Source organism: Parasteatoda tepidariorum, chromosome 10 (genome assembly GCF_982258835.1).
Source record: "Parasteatoda tepidariorum strain Cologne lab strain chromosome 10, Ptep-v5.0, whole genome shotgun sequence".
Lineage (NCBI taxonomy): Eukaryota > Metazoa > Arthropoda > Arachnida > Araneae > Theridiidae > Parasteatoda > Parasteatoda tepidariorum.
The window spans coordinates 53907761-53928941 of record NC_141764.1 but is presented as its reverse complement, the minus strand read 5'-3'; the positions used below and the strand labels follow the sequence as shown (position 1 = coordinate 53928941).

Genomic DNA, 21181 nt, shown 5'->3' with positions numbered 1-21181 from the left:
AATAAAATGAGATTAATTATAAAAATGACTTGATCAAAAAAAAAAAAAAAACATAAAATTTAGTATTAAAAATACTCTTAAGTACAAAAAAAAAAACACTGTCTTGATATTTTTATATAAAAAAATAATGTTTTTACGGAACAAACGTTGCTTTATATGGCACATCTTTAAAGCCACATTTTTACTTTTCAACGTTTCGCTGAATGACTCATTTTTCATATTATATTTTTATTTTCTAATATTTTAAAAATAATCCATCGTTCAAATTTTAACGAACGTTTTGATTAACAGGGCATATTTTAAGTTCCCGCCTTTTTGTTAAAGAAATCAATTTGAAAATCGTATTTTTTTTTTCATATCCAGCCTTTCACAAAACGACATAATTTTCAAATTACATTTTTACTTTTCAACATTTTGTTAAACATTGTTAAAATTACATTTTTACTTTCTAAATACGACACATCTTTTAAATTTTTTTCCTTGTGCAGCAACACTTACTTTGTTTTCTAATTTTTTTATACAAATGTAATTAAGTCGTAAAGAAATTGTAAGCTAACTTGAATATGACGTGTGAGAAAAAAAAATAATATAAGAGCGCCTATTTTATGACATTATTATTACTCCACAATCTGAAGCTTAAAGTAATTTCGACTGATATTTAAATACAGTGATACTCATATCTTTCGCTTGTGACCTCTTTCTTGAGTTAGAAAATAAAATGGAAATTAATATTTGTAATTGTTTGTAGAATAAAAGCGCAAACATTTTATTGTTATATTTTTTGTTCTTTAATATTTTGCACGGTGATAAGGGAATATTAAAATTTCGTTGCTTAAATTTGAGTTTTCGCAATGTCATTAAATCAGAGCACTTTATATTATTCTTTGCAAAAATTTTCCTTAAACATTGTTTAAATTATATTATCACCCACCAAATACGATGTATTATACAAATCATGTTTTTTTCCTTGTATAGCAACATAGACATATTGTAAGTAAACATGAGCATGATTTTAGTGAAATTGTTTTTATATAAAATGCTCTTATTTCATGATATTATGAGAAAACAAATTTATGCAAAGATATGAGAATATTTGCCAATCATCGCGCAAAATATTTAAGAATAAAAAATATAACAATAAACTGTCTGCGCTTTTATTCTACAAACTATTGTAAAGATTCATTTCCATTAATATAAAGTGTTCCTATTTTATATCATTGTGAGAAAAAATGTAAGCAACGATATTAGAATATTTGCTTATCATCGCGCAAAATATTTGAGAACAAAAAGCATAACAATAAATTGTCTGCGCTTTTACTCCACAAGCAAGAAAATATTCATTTCCATTAATATAAAGTTCTCCTATTTTATATCATTGAGAGAAAAAATTTAAGCAACAATTTTAGAATATTTGCTAATTACCGCCCAAAATATTTACGAACAAAAAAACATAACAGTAAAATGTTTGCGCTTTTATTCTACAAACAATTGCAAAGAATCATTTCTTTAATATAAAGTACCCTATTTTATACCATTGTAGAAAAAAATTTAAGCAACGATATTAGAATATTTACTTATCATCGCGCAAAATATTTAAGAACAAAAAGCATAACAATAAATTGTCTGCGCTTTTATTCTACAAAGTATTGCAACGATTCATTTCCACTAATATAAAGTATTCCTATTTTATAGCATTGTGAGAAAAATTAAGCAACGATATTAGAATATTTGCTTATCAACGCGCAAAATATTTAAGAACAAAAATCATAACAATAAAATATTCACAAGCAAGAAAATATTCATTTCCATTAATATAAAATGCTTATATTTTATAGCATTGAGAGAAAAAATTTAAGCTATTTTAGAATATTTGCTAATTACCGCGAAAAATATTTAAGAACAAAAAAACATAACAATAAAATGTTTGCGCTGTTATTCCAGAAGCAATGAAATATTTATTTCCATTAATATAAAATGCTCTTATTTTATATCATTATCAGAAAAAATTTAAGCAACTACATTAGAATATTTGCTAATTATCGCGCAAAATGCTTAAAGACAAAGAAAAAAAAACAACATAACAATAAAATATTAGCGCTTTTATTCTACAAGTAATTACAAACATTCATCTCCATTAATATAAAGTGCTTCTATTTAATATTATTGTGACAAAAAAAAAATAATAATAAGTGACAATCTTACAATATTTGCTAATCAACGCGCATAATATTTAAGAACAAAGAATATAACAATAAAATGTTTGCGCTTTTATTCTACAAGCAATTGCAAATATTAATTTCCATTTTATTTTCCGACTCAAAAAAAGAGGTCACAAGCGAAAAGGTAAGAGTATTGCCCCATTTTAATATCATTCAAAGTGGCTTTAAGCTTCGGATTGTGGAGGAGTAATAAAAACTTTAAGACAGTCCAGGAACACTTCATAGTCTTTCTTGAGCACTTCTTGGTAGTATGGAAATAGGCATCAATATAAAAGTTTTTTTTTTTTAGGTCTATCAAAAAAAACTGCTCAGTAGGTAAGAGGGTCGCGACCCGGAAGTTAAAGATAGGCGCCGCAATGTTTCCGGCGTCCGCCAATCATTTTTTTTCTCTCGTTTTCCTATAACGCTTTTTATTTAAATTTGAGAAACGGAAACCTAAGGGGTCGGGATTTCGGATGAGGAAGTCGCTGTGTATAAGAAGGGAGGGTTTTTTTTTAAACGGTTTTTTTTAAAGGAGGTTTCCGACCTTAAAGTAAAAGGCTCGGTCAAGTTCAGGGTAGTAGTTGGAAATGACAGAAGGTAACGGTTGTTTGTTTATAAATACTTTTTTGTGTGGACAGGTAAGTTGCGTTCTATAAATAAACGGTATAGCGAGGTGAGCTTAAGATTTATTTTTTGTTCATCTGAAGGTTTTATTTATGGAAGTAAGCAGGAGGGGTTCGGAAGATTTATACATTGCGTGGTTTTACGGCGAAAAAAAAGATTCCGAAGCAGATTAAAATTACATATAACTGTTCAGAAATCGATCGAATCATGGACAAAGCGTACAAAGCCTAGAAGGGATGGGCAGTATTAATTCGATCGAACGGTATGTTGCACACTTTCGATCAATTTTGACGTTTAAGATTTGGTGATGCAAACAACCACTTATAAAAGGACAAAGAAAACCAAAAGAATGCCGATACACATTTCTGTATCATATGGCAACACAATGCGTGCAACAGCTGTATCATGCGGCAGTATGATGAATAAGCAGCTTATCTGAATTAGGTGTTATATATTGAAATTATAAAATACAGCTTATTCTACGTCTTATTTCGCTCATGGCTGGAGTACATTTATATAGTCAATTAACCAAGTATTTGAGTTATTATTTGTTTAATGGTTCCAATAAGTATAGTAATAAATTAATTTTGAATTAGTACTTCGAATATATTAATTCGAATCCTTAGAAATATTTATAGAAATACCCTTAAAATTTGTTTATTAGAAAAATGTTCTATAGTTAAACACGAAATGTTTGTTGACTTCTTTATGGATTCAAATTTATTGATTTGTTGATTATTTAAATTAACAGGACTGAATCGCAAGGATTTACTCTAATTCATGAAGATAAAGATTATTTAACAATGGTTTATATAGAAATTTTGTATTATATGTTATGTAAAACACTCTGTACACGTGCGTGTTTTCTACAAAAACCCACAATTCTGAATCGATTCGCTGCCCGGAGTACATTCTATTAAGGGCACGGACTTAACCACTGACAACCTTAAAATTTCTCACGATCGTCAGTTCTCGAACTACAAACCTTTGTAAAGCGTTTTTCATAGGACTAACATTACGCTTTGAATAAGCAGCAAACGATATTTTTACCAAGAGATATCATCTGCCACTTCCGACTAGCTTCAAGCCCTTTTCAATTAAAAAAGTAGTTTCAGTTTATAATACTTTTTTAATAATTATTCATCTTTGATTCCTTTTATGAGGTGACCACAAGACAAATCAAGGTGGGCAGCTATCGAGGGAAGAGGGAGGGTGTCGTCATCGAATTAATATTTTGAAAGCGTATTGAAACCACATATTTATTTTGTTTTCAGTTACGTTTTTGAAGCATGTTTCTATAAACCTAAATTATGTAAATTTACTAGGAATTTTAAGAAATAATTCAAAGCAATGTACCAAAGAGCCAATCTTCGGAAAAATTGGGTAGTAGAAAGTAATAACGTGTTTAACTTGGTGAATTTAAACTCTAAGAAGTGTTTTGAAAAAATGAATAGAGTAAAGTCGCCAGAAAAAGCAACAAATATTTAAAAAAAATATGTATAAGATATCGATGCAGTCAGATAATTTGATGTAGGGTTAAAAAATGAAGTCATGTATTAAGTTTGAATGTATCAGGAAAATTTATGTCTGGGCTAGTATCTACTAAATCATTGGATACTTAGATTAAGGAGCAATTCGAAATATAACGGGACAATTATTTTTTTAGCTTTTCTAAATATAAAATTTATTGTACTTAGTATCGTCTGGAGTCCATTTATCTCTGGCAATTCTATGCAGCCATACTTTTCGTCGTTCTTTATTGCTGTCTCCAACAGGTAAGTGATGCAATTAAAAGCCTAATTTTGACTTCTTGGAACCCCCAAATGCGCAACAACCTGTCGTTATTAATTTCAAAGTATAAAACAAATAAAGTAAAAAGAAAAGCGAAAATAGAAATAACAGATCGAGAGCAATGATACTTCACCGTTCAAACCAGTCAACAAAATGGCGACTGTTTTGTCATGTGATCGGTAACAGCCAATCAAATTTGAATGCGGCAGAAAGGTTGCAAGGAAAAGAGTGACGCTAATTTACCAGTACGTAATCTAGAGGGTTGTAGTAATTAATAATTAAATGAATAATGCTAATTTAGCGGGAATAGAGAAGTTATGTAAGTGTTTATTTTGTGGAATGATTCACAGCAGATCTAAAATCGGTAATGAAAAATATTTGCCATAATTTCTTCTCTCAACCGAATTTTAAAAAAATTTAATTATATATATGCAACTTCAAAGAAGCTCAGTAGAAAAATTTTAACCTGCACTGCAAAAAATTCCAGATAAAATTAGGGTAAAAAGTATCGGCACTCAGGGTGTCTGTACCAGTACTTTTTACCCTAAAACTCGTTTTTAAAGGAACATGTGAAAAAAAATGCTGATATTCCGTAATTTTTACAGCAATAATTTCCATAAAATCACTGAATCACAACCATTAAATAAATATTACTTTATAATAGTTTACGGTAAAAATGGATTTTAAAGATGATGAACACAAAGTTCCAGCACTTTTTAACGGAATTTTAACCGGAATTTCTTACAGTATGGGATAAGAAGAACTGTCTTTAGGTCTTTATCGCTTTGTTGACAAAAAATAATTTTAAAATAGTAATACTAGTTCTTATTTTCAAGAATTACACTATTCACAAAAATCACTGTGTCATTAGCATGCGTTAGGCTCCGTAACTAGTTTACAAATAAAATAAAAAAATATTTAAAAAAGCATTTTTTTTTATTTTTCATACATTATATTTAGCTTCATATCATGTTTCATAAATTAGTAGCATGAATTAAATATTTTCGACTAAGTCACGCAATTTATGTAGGATTCGGTTATTTAATTAAAGTGTTTTATTTTTAACAATACAAAATAAAATATCAATTCTCAGAATTTTCAAATTCTTCATTTTTAAAAATGAAAAATCTCAAGAAAGTCATTCAGTCAAAATATGAGAAAATCATTTATAAGAATATGCTAAATGTTAGCAATTGCAACAAGCAAAATGTTTTTGGACACTTCTTGCTTTAGAACATGGCAAATATTTTAATAAATTAACAACAAATTTTATATTTAAAAAAACTCATTTTTATTTCAAACTGTGTTTATTTTGATAATATGCCAAAAAAATTAGAAATTTATATTTATTTCAAATTATGCGTAAAAAAAGTTTAAATTGACCAATTTAAACCTATAACACCTCTTTAATGACATTAAACTTATCAACTACCAAGTATTCGACATTTCACCAAATAGTTATTATTTAGTTAAAGCAAATAATTGTTATTCGGGTCAGAAATATTATTCGGCACCTTTAAAAAAATTAGATATATATTTTTTTGGTTGCAAAACATTTTAATCATTCATCTTTTCTGTTTCTACCTATCAATCAATAGTTGTATATAGGGAATGTGGTATCCCCATGGTCAGAACTTAAAAAAATACTTAAAAGGAGATTAGATAGAACCAAAATATAAACTATCTCAAGGAACTTCAGTATTGAATTACTTTTAACTAATCACAAAGGCCATAAACTATCCTTGGTTTGGAAGATTGACTTACGAAAATAAGTCTGTTTTTATCGGTTAAAAAAAAAAGTGCGATAGTGAAACACTAAAAAGCTCAGTAATTTTTATCGAAGAGCTTTGGTAATGATTTTGGTAAAAGTAACACTAAAATATGGTTTTATAATATGTGATAAAATTTAGTAAATTAGGCAAAGATTATTAATTTTATTACGATATCTTAGTGCATGGCATATAAACCATTTATTCGGTTAAATTTACTTTTCAGTTTTGTATTTTTTACTAAAAGTGTGGCAATAAGATTTATAATTTTGAAAATCTAAATTTCTGATTAATTGTTGCCCTATGAAAGGAAAAATTTCAAATGAATGGTTTATGTACAATGATGGTTTCTGTAGTATTAATTCTATAATTCTATGTACAATAATGATTTCAAATAATGGTTTCTAAATAAATTTCAAATGAATGGTTATATTTTTTTACCGTGCATTTTAATCATCCGCACATTAAAATTTACTATCATTATTCTTGGTAAGCATGGTATGAAAGAAAAAGAAAGATACAAAACAAATTAAAGAAGTTCATGTAACTCGGAATAATTTTTTTTTTTTTTTTTTACAAAAACTTCTTTTTTCAGAATTAACGGTGTATATTGCTTCATTTAACTAATATTAGCATAATAATATTCATTGATAATTACCATAATGTGGCAGGCTGAATATATTGGCAAGTATTCAAGGTCGATAGACACACTATTTCTCCCAATTCGAGACATTTATAGTAGAATAACGCCCAGTTTTGTATGATAAAAAATATTAAAAAAACTCGCTCTCTATTATCTTTTTTTTTTTTCAAAAAAAAATTTTTACTTTCTGCGGAATTATTTTCGTAGAAAAAGCTTTGTTTTTAGTAGCTATAGTCTTAGCGTGTAGGCTTTGTATAACTCCAAATGGTTACATCACTGAAAAGTGAGAAATATATATATATAAAAAATATGACGGTGAGTATTAAAAATAATTTTTCAAGGTAGACTAGTTTTGATATAGAAAAAAAATATTAAGAAAATGCCTGCTACTAAGATTTATAGCTCATTAAGTGTCTTGTCTGTTATTATGTAGCAATTATTTCTTTCTCAGTTTGCATATTTGTAACTAACAAAACTATCTTGTTAATATCATTTCAAACTATAAATCTTTCACTTTCATTTTGAACACCTCTTTAAAAAAATAGGCTTTTTTAAGCATTGGTAAAAACAGTAATATAATACGCAGAACTTGAAATTTATTATACATCTAGTAAATGTTGAAAATAAATTAGGATCTTCGTTTTTTTTCTTAAAATGATCTTCGTTTCAAACACACATATTATTATACAATTCGTTTGTATTTTATATCAGTACATCTTTGTAGAATGCAATAAAAATTCAGAATTGTAGAGCTTCTTCAAGTAAGTGTTTGGGTAAGACCTCATAAGAATATTTTAATTATTTATTTAAAGGTATTATTTAAGTTAATGTTCAAATTAATGTTTCTCATTAGCTTAGCTAAATAAAAATTTCTCGGAAAAAATAAGATTTTAACAATTCTAAAATTTCATCTGATAACCACTATTACTCAGAGATTTAAAAATTAATATATAACTATCCTTATTACACAACCAAAATCTTACATGCATTTTAATGGCCAATTTTCGTTTTTTTTTAATAAATATCAGCGCAAAGCAAAAACTCTCCCTAGCTCATTCCAGATTGTAAACAAACTTCCGGCGATATTCTACTTGGCGTTCCTGGAATTTTCGATATTGAAAGCGCGCCAATATTGCTGTTTGCGGAAGTGAAAATAATTCTAGTATGGTGTGAAAAAGAGAGAGTTTGGTGTTAAGATTATTCCATTTTAAATTTTTAGATTTAAACGACACCGTTTCAATCGTTCAAGTACGCTTGATTTATGATTTAATTTTAACTCGGAATAAACTATTCCTTCACAAAATTTTTTGGTTTGCTCAATACCATGTTCGGAGAGTTAGCGCACCGCAGTTTTTACGGTGCATTTGAAGGTAAAACAATTTCTAGTCATAAAATTATGCTATCAGCTTAAAGTTGTAATCAGAATTTTTAGTATATAACATTTCAATGTTTTCCCATTCTATCTCTCTGGTGCAGTTTTCACCTGCTAGTTTGAAACATTTCAAGATTTAGATTGACAGGTTTGGACACACTTATACTAATTTCTTGAAAAGTCAAAATGAGGAAGAACGGATTATAAAATTAGTTCACTTGAAGTGTAAAATTTAAAATTTTTTCTCTCATTTTATTAGTTTGACAGGTTTGGACACACTTATACTAATTTCTTGAAAAGTTAAAGTAAGGATGGACGTATCTTAAAATTAGTTCACTTGAAGAGTAAAAGTAAAAATTTTTACTCCCATTTTATTAGTTTGACAGGTTTGGACACACTTATACTAATTTCTTGAAAAGTTAAAGTAAGGATGGACGTATCTTAAAATTAGTTCACTTGAAGTGTAAAATTTAAAATTTTTACTCTCATTTTATAAGATTGACAGGTTTGGACACACCTATACTAATTTCTAGAAAAAGTCAAAATAAGGAAGAACGGATTATAAAATTGGTTCACTTGAAGGGTGAAATTTAAAATTTTTACTCCCATTTTATAAGTTTGACAGGTTTGGACACACTTATACTAATTTCTTGAAAAGTTAAAGTAAGGATGGACGTATCTTAAAATTAGTTCACTTGAAGAGTAAAATTTAAAATTTTTACTCCCATTTTATTAGTTTGACAGGTTTGGACACACTTATACTAATTTCTAGGAAAAGTCAAAATGAGGAAGAACGGATTATAAAATTGGTTCACTTGAAGGGTGAAATTTAAAATTTTTACTCTCATTTTATTAAACAAGCAAATTATCGTATAGGTATTACGTATTTATCCATAAGTAAGCTGAGAAATTAAAGTCCTGTATTCAGCGCAGAAATGGATCCTATGTCCAATTCAAACGCATTTATTTGAACACCAAGGGAATAGGGAACAGAATACTGTAAACATAATTGATAGGAAAATTCAGAAAATCAGCAACAGAAACTACACATTGAACTCATGTCCCTTAAATGATTTTTATTCCGGTAAAAAATAATCACTTTAAATAACAACAACTTGACATGTTAAAATCAAATAATTTGAAATTTCAGTCTTCCTCAAGTTCAAGTGAAAGACCGAATTCTTGTTTGAAGAATTACATATGTAATATTATATAGCTAAACATATTAAAACTAACCTGTTTAAATCTACCTACACATATTAAAACTAGTCTCTCTAAATCTACCACAACATATTAAAACTAATCCGTCTAAATTTTACCAAAACTGAAGTTTTTCATCTTAAGATCCATTTGGGATCTCAATTTGAGATAACAAACCGTAATCTCTCTCTTGGAACAATTAATAACAGTAGTGAAAATAAGATATTTATCTGTGCAGCTTTCAGGTTCTTAGTCATAAACTTTGTAAAACTTAAGTTCATCAGGTTTAGATACCTAGCTTTGTAATCAAATTTCATTTAAATCGGAAGTAATTAGCTGAGGATTGAAAATCTGAAGAGAAAAAAAAAATTATCCAAGTGAAGTGGAAAAACCCAGATACTTTTCCTCAGATCATTAAACTAGAAAAATTTTTTTGTTTTGCTTTCAAATGAGTGAAAAAATTTTTTTCGTAATCCTACAATTTGCGACCTAATTTCGAGTAACAAAAAATACCCTCCATAAAAAAAAAACAGAGTAATATGAAAAAACGATTCTCACGTGAATCAAAAATTAACAACAATTTGTATAACGGAAAAAACCCCAGCAATTTGAAATTTCGGTCTTTAGACTGAAAGACAAAAAACTTGTTTGAAATTCGAAGCGGCATCTTAACCTATGATGAAATATTCATCAAATCATACATCTCTTTTTGGTACAATGACCCACAGCCCTTGAAGATGGATTTTTAGTGAACAGATAAGAGAGCGGATGGCCCTCACCATCTGGTACACAATATAAATATGTACCTGCCAAAGTCAGTCTGCGAAAGTCAAGACAAACGTGAGTACTTCGAGATTAGAAGAAAAGAAAAAAGCAATAATTGTACAAGCTTCTACAGAGACAAAAATGTAAAAATCGCATTTCGAAATACCGAACGAAAGGGGGAAAATATAGGAGTATGATATATAGCGGAGTGTGAGTTAAATAGGCTACCTGCATGGGCCTCAGCAACAGGTTCAGGTAGGCCGTAGGGTTAGAGGCTCAGGTGTTTTAAGGATTTTTTACGAAATAAATGGTTCCGCCGTTGCTTAACTGTAAGATTGTCTGCCGTGAGAAGCTATTTTCATATCACGATATAGAATAAATGAGCGTATATATCCGTCCTTTTGTTTCTGTACAAAGATATATCCAAGAAAATGGGAAATAATTCTACATAATGAGAACTCAGGCCCAAAAAATCACGCCGTAGATGATAATAGATAGGGAATTAATTAAGATTAGCATCATAAAAGCAAAAAATTGTATAATGTGCAATGATAATCTGCATCATTTAATATAATTCCGATGTAAAGATTCGATAAAGTAAATGAAGTTGTATGTTCGATATAAATTCAATGCAATTCTAAAGTAAATTAATGATAGAAAAAAATGTTCCCCAGTAGGTGTTAAAACAATAAAAAGCCATTAAAAGAAATTGTTTATAACTATCTAAACTATTTGATAAAATTTATTTTAAAAAATTATGCATCCTTGTAAGGAAAAGTGAAGTATTGCAGGGTAGGTGAGATTCGAAAGCTGGCTAGAGGTAAATTGTTCTACCTAGAAATTGTCAGATTCAAACGACATTAACATTTGCTGTGCACAATACATTATTCCTGAAAAGTCATTGATTTACGACTTTCTTACAATTAATTTTTTTTCTAGAAGAAGTCATATCACCCACTCTTACCCCACTAGTGGGGTAAAACCGTTTAAACATGTTAACAATATGAAAAATTTCAGTGAAATATTAGCAGCCATTATTATATTATGTAACAATTTAGGAAAATTATGCTTGTAATTTTCATATAGAGCAGTCAAGGTCGACTCTAGGAGGAAAGTAACAGGGACAATCGCAGTGGGGCCTGAAAGTGCTGATTTCCTGACCAAAATTACTTACAAAAAATATAACTCTAGTTAATTAATGTTTTTGAAGAAAACTGCAGAGAATTTCTTTATATCTGTATAAAAAGTACGATTTTTTGTTAAGGGTCTTAAATTATAGAAAATATGAAAATAAGGCATTTTGTGCTTTGAAGAAGGAGCTCACAATGAATTTTAATCCATGGCCCGTAAAATAATTGTTCAGCCTTGGATGTAGTTATCTTCTTCCTCTACTGCACTGCAGCTTTCGTTGGCCCAGCATAGATACCCATCAAGAGGGTACCCGGTCTTGAACCGAGAGCAGAGGTATCGAAACATAACAGATCAGTGTTACAATTAGACAAAATCCTTATTGTTTGTTAGGGTATGACTCTTCAGTAAACGTATAATGATCTAGACTAGAAATAATTTCCATAACTCTAATGACCAATAAATAAAAATAGTTTAAAAACAAGAAAACATAAGAGAGTTGACATAGTAAAACAAGCTTAGCTACACAGACGATATGAATTAATCGACAACAGCACATCTATATGATAGGTACATTTATTTTAAATATCACAATTTTTATGCAAAAATTTAAATGATTAATTTGGAAAACCATAAAAGATTGTTTTTACTTAACCTTACATGTGATTTAAATATGAAAAAAAATATGTTCAACATTTTGAAACAGGTTGCAATTGAACAGGCTCATCTGTTCAAATAAATATCTTATACGATAAATCTTAATATTTTTGTGCAAACGGTAATTGTTTTATGTATATCTTAAACAATATACTGTACATAATTATGTAACATATAGTCAATATTATTTATTGTAAAACTTGGATTAAGAGGCATAAATGAATAATAGGAATTTAAAGTTTTTAATTGCTTGATCATAAACAAAATTTAAAACGTTTGATAATAATTAAATTGAAGTTCCATCATCTGTTAACTTAAAATGAACTGTTTCCATTGTCAATAAAATATGAAAAGGAACATTTATTTTCCCCACAGAATTATATAGTGTTTTTTTTTTTTTATTAAACATGAGATTTATATCACACTTAACATAATGGTATGCAATTTAAAAAATGTGATTTCATTTGATAATACAATTTATGTCACTCTGCAAAGTTAAAATCAATTTCGAAGATATAAATTTTATTAAAATATTTTATATTCAATAAAAACAGACATCAATTACTTACCAGCGTTTTAAATGAGGAAAACAACAAGTTTGCTTAATGATGATATTAACTTCTTACATTCGGAAACCTTTAATAAAAGAGAAAACATACAAGTTTGAGATTTTTCTTTAAAAAAAATATTCAAAATTATAAATATTTAAATTATGTAAATTACAGTTTAAATAAAAGGATAAACAGAATGGTTATAAATTTTATTTGCGAGCGTAGTTAAAGATTATGAAATAAGAGTTTTGATTAAAGATCTTTTAAAATACGTAATTATAAAATTGAATTTTAAATTTACGACTTTCTTAAAAATTAAATTTTTCATGAACTATTTGACCGATTTCATTCAAATTTTGCATTTTGCCACGCAAAATTTTTCTTAAAATGATGTAAAAAATTATATACCTTGCAATTCTAAATTTTTTCGACTATTATTAAATAAAATAACAAAAAATAATGCATATTTAATAAAAATTTTAACTTTTTGCATGAAATTATCTTTAGATAAAAGAATTTTCTAATCGCTTGCAAAAATTTTTTAATTCGTCTAAAATGTTCTTGATACATGGCGAAATAGGCAAAAAATTAAATTAGCTTTGAGGGATCCAAACTTAGGATTGCTCGCTTGACCAAACGATTGGGACCATATTTTCCATGAAAGATGATTTTTGAAAAGCAAAACTTCATATTTTTTCCGATTGAATGCATTCTGTTATTACATAAATATACACCCATTTATACAACGATAATATTACAGAGTTATAATAGTGGAAAAACGGAGATTACGGAGAATAAACGGAAAAGCGAGAGTTGTGGCAATTTTCATATCAGTAAATACATTGAACATTTACATATGCAACTTATAAAGCGGTTAAACTACAATGCAACAATAAAAGTAAAAATAAGCAAAATATGGAGATTCATTTTTTGTTCAAACAGTGGCAGTTTGAGTTGCTATAAATTATCTGAGAAAATTCTTTATCTTTATAAGTACATTTTAGCGGAGAAACTAATTGTTTCCAACTAACGTCACAAACTAAGACGTCACTAAGACTAACGTCATAAACCTGGAAACGTGGTCAAGATTGCACACCTGCCGCTTTTACTTCACCTAGCTATTACCCATCGACCTGCGCTACCAGGAATAGAATCCCAATCGTTTAAAGCCTTGTTTCCCAAACTTATGACTTTAGTGTACCTACATCTGTGTCTAAATTTTTCGTAACTCTATGTACCACTAATTAAAAAATGAATGTATTTTTTACTAGAAACAAAATTGCACAAAAGTTAAAAATCACAACTGGCTGTTGACACCACTAATTATTAACTGTTAACTCTGCAAAAAATAGCCAATAGAAAAATACATAATCGTAAATTTTCATGGTCTGCTTTGTTTTTAAATAAAATTTTTTGAAATTTTCGCTTGTTGCAAGATATTTCACATAAGAATGCGTACCCGCGCTAAACTATTCCCGTACCCCTGGGGGTATGCGTATTACATTTTGGGAAACACTGGTTTAGATCCACTATCCACATATCTATCCGGATAATAGTACAGTTTTAGAATAAAAAACGTGCTTCTTACTTTAAATGCTTTACTTTATTGTTTGGGATAAAATCTCTTCCATCGAAACAGTGGTTTGTTTTTAATATAAATTATTTAAGATTGTAAGCGGCAGTAAAACTTGAATCATAAATTTCACTTACTGAGAGGGGAAAGAAAAAAAAGACGTCCCAACTTTACACTTAGTTGATTAAACATGACACATTAACCGACTACCCAAAGCAAAGATAACTCTCAAATAGCAATTACTTTTTTATAAAATGTGTTTCCATTGTATTGGCTATCTTTTTTCTTACAATAGATTTCGTGCCTTTACTATTACACAACTCGATAAGGTCCAACACCATTTCGCCAAATGGCATGTTAAGAAAAGTTTAATGAAGAAAACTTATTGCGTAATTCGTATAAAGTAAAGATTTTTGAAGTCATTCTTTGACAAAAGGCCATAAAAAAAAAACGAGAAAAAGACAGCTATCTGAGATTTTTGTGAGAAGCCGTTCAATTGTTTCACCTGTTCTGTCCCTCAGGAATGGGGACTCGTTTCGGTTCTTTTTCAAGGTTACTAATTCACTTTCGGTTTCAATACATCTCAGTAGGTTTCTGTAATTACTTTGAAAGGAAAAGAACCCGAGAGGCTACAGTTAGGAGCGAATTTCTTTGTATTCTTCCTTTCAATCATGATTTGAAATTACTATTTGTTTTATTTATTTCCTTTTGATTGTTTCGTATTAATAACCTGGAAACTTTGGGAGGTGAAAGTGTGCACGGAAAGAAAACGAAGTAATAAAACAAAAACAACAATTAAATATAAACGTGTAGGCTGGGTTTTAGCTTGCACCTTACGCATCAACCTATGAGAAAGTGAAAACGAACAATTTTATAAAGCTTTAAAGAGAGATTCTATTTAATCTGGGACAGGTGGAATCCTTTATTACACAGACTATGTGTTCCTAAATTGTTCATGTATTGAACACACTCAAGGGCATGGAGCATTTTTTGCGCTGTTTTATACTCTGGTGGACAAAATTAAGAGATGGAAGACATTTTCCAAATATCTAAAAAAAATACTGAATATAAATAAATGAAATTTGGTATGGATATAGATTATTCCATGATAATAAAGTATGCAAAACAAAAATGAAAGTGCCATTCACTGGCAAGACCTATTGCCAATAAATCCAATGTAGTCTGAACTTAAGGATAAAAGATGACAATAAAAATGAGGCTTGTATAGCGTGTGTTGCCTCTAGTATGGTGTATGGTCACCCCTGACAGACAGACAGCATGCACAACGAGTATGCATACTGTTAATAAGGGAGTTAAGGAGGACTTGCGGAAGACCCTCCCATTCTTCCACCAGAGCAATTTTTAACTCCAGAATGGTTCTGGGGGGAGGTTGGCGCATCGCAATAGCTCTCCCAAGAGCATCCCAAGCATGTTCAATAGGATTCAGGTCAGGGGATTTGGCTGGCCAATCCATTCGTTGAATATCCTCGCTTTCCAGATACTCATCAACCATGAGAGCCCTATGTGGTCGCGCATTGTCGTCCATAAAAATGAACTCCGGGCCAACAGCGCCCCTAAAAAGACGCACATAGGGCTCTAGGACCTCCTGCCTGTACCTCTGGCCATTCGCGGAACCATTGTCAAACACATGTAGTGGTGTGCGGGTATCTTGCATGTGCGAAAATGCTTTCCATCTCTTAATTTTGTCCACCAATGTAGTTTTATAAGTAAAGCATTACTACATCAGTCAATTGTCGGCCAAGGGGATTATGAAGGTTAAGGCTTCACAGACTCGAGGCCAACGTCATGAACCTGGCAATGTGGTCAGTACTGCACACCGGCCGCTTTTACCTCCCGCCTAGCTATTACCCATCGACCCGAAGCTGAGTGAGCTTCAAACCGCTACCAGGGATAGAACCCCAACCGTTTTTAATGCCACACTGTAATAAATTCCGGATCGTATGTACTCGCATTAAAAGTGCCGGTACTTTTCACCATAAAATTCATTTTTACCGGAATATGTTACGGAACGAAAAAAAAAATTATGAACCGTAATGTTTAGAGAAATAATGATCGTATAACCACTGAATCACTCTAATAAAATATATTTTGCTGCAAAATTTATGACATAATAATTAACGATAATAATGGATTTTACGCTAAAATGTATTTTGCGGATGAGGCACCGTAAGTGCCTGAACTTCATACTGCAATTTGCTCCGGACGGAATTTTTTACGGTACAGGTCAGTGTCTTAATCACAGCAGCATTGCGGTTTACCATTTATTAAATGAACAAAAAATTTATAAATATTCTATAATATAAACTAATATTAAATTTATATTAAATATAGATTCGCGTTTCTATTTTATTACACGACTAAAAATTCTAAGCTTTATTGTAGTTGAATACATTCAGTGAAATAACGGTGTTGTGTAATAATGTGTGTTGTGAAAATCGATTCAAAAAGTGATCTATGTTTTAAAAATTTAAATTTCCATATCACCAGAAGGTGCAGTAATAATTTTAATCTGTCAAGAATGATTGATCGATTAACAGTGACCACACAAGTAACGCTAACGTGACAAGTACTGGAAGCCTTTCATTTAATAATTTAAATTACATCTATACCTGCGACCTTCAATTTAAGTTTCATAGATCTTCAGCTTAGATTGCAGGTTGAAAATAGTTTTCAATAAGAAACCAATAATTTTATTAATATTTTTATTTGTTTTGAAACCCTATCATCCCTGAAGTAAAGAAATGGTTAACTTTTTCCTTTACGAAAAACCTAAGAACACGGGAAAAGAGCATACTGTATTAAATTCCGGATCGAATTACTGTCGAAGTACTACTTTTTACCGTAAATTTTATTTTACAATAAAATGTTATGGAACACAGAATGTGATATATTGTAATTTTTATATTAATATTTAATGTAAAATCACTAAATCATTGCAATTAAATTGATATTTTGTAAAAATTATAGCCTACAATTTACGGTAAAAATGGATTTTACAGTAAAGTAGAACAACTGTGTAAATTTTTCAAAGATCAGGCAAAGTTTCTCAAAGAGTTTCACTCTTTGAGAGATCACAATGGCTTCCCATCCCGGCATCCTATCCAATACAACCAAACAAAGCCAAAATACAAATACCGTGATTGACGAATAAAATATTTAATTTTTAAATTTAAAAGAATTAAAAAATTATCGATAATTTTAAATTTTTGTACTCAATTATAAAAATATTATTAAAAATATTCGGGGTACCAGAAAATAATGTCGTTTCGGTGCATTTGATATTTGTTATCAAGATTTTATTTTTAATCAATAATGTATTCACTCTCGTTTGCAACAACCTTTCAATGCCGGATCAAAAATGAATCGAAATAGATCGAAAAAAAATTAATTGGTTTTAAAGACTAACAAATATTTAATGCGTCGAAACGACATTACTTTTCAGTCCCCCTAATATGAATATTGCTTTAAATCAATACTTTTAATAGCAGAACGAGATCAATCAATAAAGAACACTTTACACTGGGAACATAACTATTGTTATTACTTATAATTTTTATGCAATAAATGTTATTATTTGTTTTAAAATGGCAATTTTTTTTATCTAAATTCAATACTAATTCTACTTAAATAATCTTTCCAAAAAACTTAATTTATATGAAAAAGAAGAGTACGCAATAATATAATTTAATAAAATAATATTTGTGGTAAAATAAATGTTTTGATGTTCAAAATACTTTGAAATCGTTAACTGAGTAAACTAAGTTTTAAATTTACATGTTCCTCTTCCACATCATAAATCAAGGCAAAATACACCTGAGCAGGGGTAGAGGAGGCATATTTATGATGTTTGCTGAAACTGAAATACTTATCGTAGTGATAAAATACACCATTACAAGAGAAACCAATGAGTAGACAAGATTTTCACCTATTCTTCTTTCCATTCCCTCAAAACTCATAAAATATTCTTCCGCCGCTGGTTTCTTGTTTGTTACTTGAAACAACTAAAAATTCACTCTCTCACCAAAGTCAACAACAGATGTGCTACATTTCTTTATTGTGTTTATTTTATTTAAGGTATTTTTATTTAGTTTCTTTTTTTTTTTTTCAGTAGAGATTGTGCATATTATGCGTACGTAAAGTTACGAACAAGGAGCTTTTTCAGGCATCGCTTTCGAATATTCGTTGTAACCTCAATTTTAAGATAAGTTTCACAAGTAGAACTATTTTTTTTTTCCTTGAGAGGTCATTTTTTAAAGAATCTATTTCAGAAGAGGAACATACACAGTTAAAATGATATTAGTCGAGGATTTCTCACGCATTACAACTGTCTTTTAACAATGTTTAAAAAAAATCACTTGGAATTATCCTTTGAGGTTAAATTGTAATGTATTGATAAATGTTGATCATGTAATTCGTGTAATATCGATATTGATATTTTTTAATTGATATCGTGTTAGATCGATATTGCAAGGCTGAAGAGTTAAATTTTTATACATGTAAATTCAGAATCGGCTCAGCGGTTTAACGCCGATAATAAAGTAAAATATAATATTAAGAACTTTAGCCCGTTTTCAATTTTTCATGACAATATTCCGAGTTATTGTATCTCTAAAATATACATGCGTATTTTTTTTTTAAATGAAAGATGATAAATTTGTTTCAGATATAATATACAAACTTTGAACACATGCATATACATTTTTTTTGACAATTTAGGAGACGTATTTCCAATCCGATAACATTTTTCCTTGATAATTAACGTAATATTATTTTTACGCAAGCATGAAATTTTTCACAAGGACTCAAGAGCTGATTACAGCCTTAATAAGCAAAAGTATCGAATTACTTAGATAATAATGATGGTACTCGTATTTAAAGAACTTTAACATAATCGATATATTTTCAAATAGTTAGTATAAACGGTCTTATATTTGATTTCACTGATCTACCGAAGAAGACACAGTAAACTAGAAATACACCGATGACGTACTTTATTTACAATAACAACGATTCAATACGAAATACTTTTTTTTTTAAAGAAGTATGATAAATTTATGAAGGGAAAAATATAACGTGAAAATTTAATCTCGCAAGGATTCTGATTAAAATATACTTTTTTAAATGTTATTCTATGTTTTATTTCCCATTAAATTTATTATTGGCCTTAAATTATTTCGCCTTTTTGTTTATTTTGCTCAAAATTATGTTTTATCAAATTTAGAAATCTAAATAAAATTTATATAAAATAATGTCCATAAAATTAGTTTAAATAAAGTATTATGGTTAAGAAAATATCTAAACAAACATAGGAATTTTGATTTGATAAGACAAGATTATAAACAAGAGATAGAGAAGAATAAGTACGAGTAGTATGTATAGTTGAATATTTATAAGGTTGTAAAATATTATATTAGGTAAGTGGAGTCTTAGTATTATGAAAATAAATTTTAAATACCATTTTTATATGATAATATTAAGATGGATACTTACTACTAGTAAGATAAATAAAATCTACATTTTACTGTTTTGCTGCGTACTTAACACCCAAAACTTCCACATATTTTTTTTTTAATCGAAATTTATATTTAATTTTTTCATTATTTAGTATTATTTATTTATTGATTTGGCTAATTTGCTCCGTACATCACACGAACTAAATTTAAATCAGGGCGAAGTGTGGTATAAAACTAAGGTGAAAGATCCGTTTTTGCGAAATCTGGAAAAATCTACTCCTTTTGTGGAAATATGGTTCTATTTTTGTGAACTCAAAAAAGTCTAGTCATTATTTTCTGAATCAAAAATTAATGTAGATTTGTTTTTTTTGTTTGATCCTGGTTTTGGGAATTGTAAAAATAAAAACTTGTTTTTCATTAAAAATTTTTTTTACAAAGGGTTTATAATTAGAATGCAAATTTCTGCGAAGAAATCGGTTTTGCGATGTAAAATATTGTTGAATGTTCCATTTTTGGGGTAAAAATATTTTGTGAAGTAAAAAATAATAAGTTATATGAATGAATGCATATGACGTATGAATGTATATGAATAAGTTACATGACGGTAATGAATCCAAATTCCCAATAAAATGTATTTCACTATCCTGTAAACTAAACTAAATGTTAATTGAAGTTTTTGTAAATATATGCTAGCTTTAGAAGTATTAATTACAGAAGAATATAATAGAAAAGTATACCACATGATTTAGGAAGTAGTCCTAATAGACAAAATGATCGCTTAAAGGATTATCTAAGTATAAACATGTTTTTTTTTGTTTTTTGCTTAGTTTATAGATTAGAGCACTTTTTAGAGTCTCTGTTGTAATCTATGGCGGAAGTATTTGTTTACTGCTCATAAAATAAAACTTCTACGTAAAGAACTTATCCCAAATCCAGGTTATTTAGTTATCTTAATCTAGAAAACATTATAGTATTAAGAAAAAAATTATTAATAATAACAACATAATCTGTGCAAAATTCTTATACTATGTACTAATCATTTATAAAATTAACATATTTGACGAAAAATATCAACAATTTACTCAATTATTAATATTACATCTTGAAATTCATTGCTTTGTGCATTTATGTTATGAATTAAGACATTAAGTTCATCATAGTCTGTGAATTATTAAATCTTTGCATAATTTTTTAGACTGACACACAGAGTAGTGGCAACAAATTTAATTGCAATTAAATTAAATGTACGAAAATATAATTTGATATTCAGTACAGAATTAAACGTGAAAAAAGTAGTTTTACAAGTATCAAAAGAGTATTATATAACAACATACAAAAAAAATTAAAAATTTATTGAGATTCACAAATTCTTTTTTTTCTTCTTTCAAGTACAATAGATTGCCTAAATTAATTCAGAAAAAGAATTATTAGCT

General features: G+C 28.9%; 1 protein-coding gene across 4 annotated transcripts in view; it reads right to left on the bottom strand.

The window, feature by feature from the left end:
• Positions 1-21181, bottom strand: part of LOC107437715 (solute carrier organic anion transporter family member 74D) — a 262945-nt gene that overhangs the window by 130768 nt on the left and 110996 nt on the right. For all 4 annotated transcript variants that reach the window (XM_087153593.1, XM_071184715.2, XM_087153594.1 and 1 more), the window contains exon 3: positions 12720-12786. The gene's annotated coding sequence lies outside the window, so the exon portion shown is untranslated. The remainder of the gene's footprint in view (positions 1-12719; positions 12787-21181) is intronic.